The sequence below is a fragment of the Panicum virgatum genome, chromosome 6N (genome assembly GCF_016808335.1).
Source record: "Panicum virgatum strain AP13 chromosome 6N, P.virgatum_v5, whole genome shotgun sequence".
Taxonomy (NCBI): Eukaryota; Viridiplantae; Streptophyta; class Magnoliopsida; order Poales; family Poaceae; genus Panicum; species Panicum virgatum.
In genome coordinates, this window is record NC_053150.1 from 2,684,594 (window position 1) to 2,690,471 (window position 5,878).

Here is a 5,878-nt window from a genome sequence, read left to right on the forward strand (position 1 = left end):
TTAGTCATGTTCTAATTTTTCTTATTTTTTAATTCTAAATTAGCTATTTCTTAATTGTATTTGATATGAACTCTTGAATTTTTTGGACCGTTAAATCTTCATAAAATTTGACAGTGCAAATGCTTCTCTTTTTCAGATTACTATGAGAATTTGTAGATCCTCTAGATGAATGTGATGTCATCTTTAAACATTATTGTATTAAGATAAAGATTGCCGGTTATGCCTGTCGGGAATTTATTTATGCATTGTTGGATCACCTAGATGTAACCTACTTGATAAGTTGATATTAATAAATTTTCCTTTTAGAAAAAGAACTATCATGTCTTTTGTGTGTTACCATTGATCGCTTCAGTGATTTAAATTTTTGCATGGAGACAGGGTATAATCCGAAACCACTGAAGGAGGATTGTTCTCGCCAGTGTAGGAACATTACTGTCCCATTTCCTTTTGGCCTTGAAGAAGGTTGCTCTGCAAGGAGATTTTTCCAGCTCAACTGCTCTGACCCTGCACATTCGGTCCTCCAATACAATGACCTCTTTCGTGTGACTAACATAGATGTGACCGAGGGTCTTGTCGGCATCAAAGTCTACTCAAGTTTGGTAGAAGCGGAATTCAGTACGCTACTAGATATTATGGCATCTTCCAAAGAACCTGACCTGTTTGTTGACCCTTTGGAATCAGCCACTGTACAGTGGGCTGTTGCTAATCTAACCTGCCAAGTGGCGAAACAGAACACATCCAGGTATGCTTGTGTGAGTAACAACAGCACTTGCATAAGTGTCATAAGCTCCTCAGAAGGCTATGTTGGCTACCGGTGCAAATGCTCAACTGGTTTTGAAGGAAATCCTTACATCAAAGATGATTGTCACGGTAAATAATCTCTCCCTCCCAGTAATATTCTCACTTTTCTGCACTACATAAGAATCTAGGATGCTGCATTTCACTGTGCTCATCATCGTCGACGTCTGAGCTCTCTCCCAACACAAGGAGGTGAGGCCAACACGATGTATAGCAAGGGCAGAGACAGGGTGTGTGATACTCTACATGACACTTCGCCAGGTAGAGGAGCTATTGAGGTGTTTGGTATATCTAGCAAGCTTAGAGGGCTCAATTTTCATTTCTAGAGTACGAGAATCTAGGTGACACCCCATGATAATGAAGTTGGAGATATTTCATTTATTTTACTCTTCCCACATTTTTCCACGCATGAGTTTTGTGTTACTTTACATCTGAATATGGTTGTAGATATTGATGAATGTCAGTAAACACTGGGGATTTGCGAAGGTCTTTGCCACAATACTAATGGAAGCTTCACTTGCACCAAGTGTCCTGGTCATACAGTTTATGATGCGAAAACAATGCAGTGTATCTCAACACCAAAGAGAAATCTCATCCTGGGTGAGTCTCGTAATTGGTCAATTTTGCAGCAGAAAAGGTGTTTTCTTTTTGCGAAATAGAAAAGTGGATCGAATATTATATATGCAACTGTGGTCTAAGGGGTATTCTAATTGTAGGTATTATAATTGGGCTTAGTTGTGGTTTTGGCATTCTTCTTTTTGGCTTAAGTGCATTAGTGTTGATTCAAAGATGGAAAAGAAACACTCAGAAGAAACTAAGAAGGAATTATTTTCAGAAGAATCAGGGCATTCTCTTGGAACAATTAATATCGTCTGATGAAAATGCAAGTGACAAGACAAAGAGTTTCTCCTTAGAGGAGCAAGAAAAGGCAACAAATGGCTTTGATCCAACACGTATTCTTGGCCATGGAGGGCATGGCACGGTATATAAAGGCATTTTGTCTGACCAACGAGTGGTAGCTATAAAGAAGTCCAAGGCAATCAAGGACGGTGAGATTAGCAATTTCATCAACGAGGTTGCAATCCTCTCACAAATAAATCACAGAAATATAGTGAGACTCTTTGGGTGCTGTCTTGAAAGTGAAGTTCCTTTACTAGTATATGACTTCATCACCCAAGGTTCTTTACACCAAATTCTTCATGCCGGTTCAAGTAGCGGGTTCTCATTATCATGGAACGACTGTCTAAGGATAGCCAGTGAAGCTGAAGGAGCCCTATACTATCTCCACTCCGCTGCCTCGATATCGATCTTCCATTGGGATGTGAAGTCCTCTAACATACTCCTGGATGCAAACTACACTGCCAAAGTTTCAGATTTTGGCGCTTCAAGATCAGTCCCAATTGACCAAACCCATGTTGTTACAAATGTTCAGGGCACATTCGGCTACTTAGATCCGGAATACTACCAGACCGGGAGGCTAAATGAGAAAAGTGATGTTTACAGCTTCGGCGTGGTACTTCTCGAGCTTCTTCTAAGAAAAGAACCAGTTTTTACCACAGAGTCAGGGATAAAGCAGAACTTGTGCAACTACTTCCTTTCAGACATGAGAACAAGGTCGATTACAGAGATAGTAGCTGCTGATGTTCTCGAGGAAGCAACCCAGGAAGAGATTGAGAAAGTCTCCTCCCTTGCAGAGATGTGCTTGAAGCTTCGAGGCGAAGAAAGGCCTACAATGAAGCAAGGGGACATAACACTGCAGCTTCTACTTACAGAAAGGATGAACTCGTCTCGATCTGACACGGGAGACGACGAGCAAGACATCCATCCGTTGCTGACAAGAAGAAATGTCGTAGCTTCTCGGCGGCAATCCCTGTCTATTGAACTGGACGATGGGGCTTATGCTGCAGCACCTCAGAGGAGCTACAATGGCTCGAGCTTGGAGCGAGAGTTTCTGTCATCAGCCAGCCTACCTCGCTAGATGCATCGTTTGTGTTTATTACCAGCTACAATTCCAATGTTCAGATGTAGGGATCAGGCTAGTGGTGTGGGTCGTGCCTTTTGTCTTCTCTCTGTATTGCTTTGCTACTGTTTGTGTTATCGCTGTGTTGTTTGTGTGTGTTTTTTCAGTGTTTCTCTATTTTTGGTCATTTGTACTATTGTGTTGATCAAGCGGGTGATCTCATCAAGTGTCTGTAACTACTTTCTTTTTAATGAAAAACGTGCTCAGGCGATCGCGAAAAAACAATCTAAGTCTTTTTTTGTCTTGAACAATCAAGTCTTGTTACATCACATATGACTACAATCCGTATTGTGTTGCTGTTTATTCGAACCAATAAATGTTTCAGGTGAGCGTTTGCTTACATTCTTCCACTTGCTCCAACCTCCAAAAGATCGGGCGCACGGTACGGAGAGCAAGCGCCCGAGCTTCACTGTCTCCGCACGCGGCATGTCGCGGTCCTTGAGGTGGAGGCTCGTGCGACCATGGCGGCGCAGGAGATGGCGCTTGTTCTCGGATCGGAGCCGCCCCACGGACGCTTTCGCCAAGTCCAAGATGGGTTCAATTCGTTTCCGGCTGAGGGTTCCGAGCCCGAGCCACGCCGCCGCGCAGTATCGTGCTCTCGTCGTCCGACGGCCTCCACCTTGGCACCGCCGCCGCGCCGCTCCCCCGTGCGCCAGCCTGACGCGCGGCTGAGGAGGGCGACCGAGTCCCTGGCCGCTTATTAGTCCATGGCTCCGTGCCCCGATCTGGACAGCACGTGCTCGATCCGACCGCTACCGAGGGTCAGGGGAAATACCGTCCACCCCCGGACGGTGTTCGAGCTACCGCCCCCCTGGTCTTTGCCAGGACGCCTCGCTCGCCGCACGCCATGGCTCGCCGGAGCGCCGCCGCATCCCTGGAAGCGCTTTCCTAGCCTCAACATACTCCTTCCCGGTGGCGCCATTGCTTGCTTCCTCCGGCAGGAACGCGTTGCCCCTGACCTGTGTCCCCGATCCAGAGAGAGACCCGGACCACGAAGAACGCGCGCCTCCTCCGCCATTGTGTGATTGTGCGACCTGCTCCTCTCTCCAGACTGTACCAGGCTATTCCCCTGTGTTCAGCACTTCAGCTTCATCCAGGAAGGCCGGCAACAAAATCCATACCAACATTTTCAGCTACGTTTCAGTCTCCCAAAAGGCTATGATGATCATCCTAAGGGGCGAAGCCATGTGGAGCTTCCCTGGTGCCAATGCACCACGGTAAATAAATTTTGTCCATTAAATAGACTCAAAATGACCATTGTCTTTTTTCCACACATTTCGATTGCCCTGGTTTCTGAGGTCAATCCATGATTCGACGGTAGATGTCAAGTGGTCGCATACAATGTATGGCACAAAGATAGCTATTGCATCATCTTTAAGTGTTGCTATAATTTTGAGGAGGAATTGCAAATCTGCATCTGACCAGAAAGGACACTGCACATATTCACTAAGCTTGCACATTCACCCATTTGGTCGGGATCTCATTTCAGTGTTCTTATCTGAACCTTAATACACTGCACAATGACCGCAGGAATAACAACGCATTTAGTGCAGTTACAACATCTGCACTATTAGGACCTTTGTTTCAAAAAAGTTCTTTCTTAAAAAATTTAAAATAGTGTCATAAAAGTCCATAGCTTCAACAGTCACATACTTAGTCTGGTCGTCTGCAACAGAAGTGTAGCATTTTGTAGTTTCCACAAGGCTGAAGATACTTTACCCTGAAATGAACACCCACCCAGCCTTGACTGCAGGCTAAATTCTTTTTTTTTCTAGAACATGAAGTCACTTTTTTGCTTGCTTGCTTGCAGCTGCAAATGATATAACCATTTTAAATATAAGGTGAGATCTGATAGTCTTCTTGCTCATGGTGAGCATTATTGAGTTGGCATGCACGCGTGGTTTCTGCCTGATTGGCACTGCGCCATTGCTAATTAGCAAAAACTAGTCTATTCAATCCGTGCAGCCGCACGAGCTAATTAGAATTAATATAAAAATGTCACACCCGGTTTATGAAGGCAAACCGAATGCATCTCACATGTGCGCCAGGATCAATTTACACATATGATTGACCATAAAGTGAATATCACAACGATTGCAAGCGTAAAGAGAGTATTAAAGACTTTATTACAAAACCGAATGTCTTAAGCGAATAAGTAAACGTCTATAGAGTAGCAGCGGAATCTTCTTCAGCACAGGCAGATGACTGGGAGACATACGCCTAGAAATCCTCGAAGTCTTCTGGATACTCCGGACAGTTGTTATTATGGTCTGAGCAGCAAGTATGCAAGGGTGAGTACACTTATGATTGGTACTCAACAAGTGGTAGGGAAACAACTATAATACATGCAAGGATAATTCAAGGAATAGCTGACACAGTTTAACTGCACTCAGCAATTTTAGTTGATCATATTTTATTAGCAAGCATTATCTAGATATAAGTATATACCATTAAACCCACAAGATAAGCATATATAAAGATAAACAACAATAACCATAAATTAGAGCATCGATTTAGATCAACTTCAAGTTCAATTATCATGTGAGGGTCCAAGCCACTCTTGACCGTGAGCACGGCTGATATATCAGTTTTACACTCTGCAGAGGTTGTACACTTTACCCACAACTCGTGTTTCCCATGTCGCCCGGGTTTGCAAAGCCCTTAAACACTTCCTTTGGTGAGTGGCTAGGCATTCACTACGAGGCTTTTCCAAAGAATCACTATATGTACGCACTGGTCCCTTACTTTCTGCGGTGCCTCAGAAGATGAAGCTTCAATTCCTTCACCCGCTCCTCAAAGCACGATAACCCAAAAAAAAGAATCCACCAATCATTCGCTCCAGGCACGACATATAGATCATCTAGTTACTTAGCCAAGACCAGAGCCATATGGTATTGTGGTTGCACTGTTATCTCGGGTGGTTCTCCATGTTCCAATTAAATCATATACTCTTAATTAGCAACATTAAGCATCATGAACATGGAATAAAAACAAGTATAACATTTGTATCATCATTAACCAACCATAACCCAAAGTATAGCAACTAGCATAGCTACCCAA

At 43.9% G+C, this 5,878-nt stretch overlaps 1 pseudogene; it reads left to right on the forward strand.

The window, feature by feature from the left end:
• The first annotated feature begins 368 nt into the window (after positions 1-368).
• LOC120679743 lies at positions 369-2,864 on the forward strand (annotated as a pseudogene).
• Positions 2,865-5,878: the final 3,014 nt, after the last annotated feature.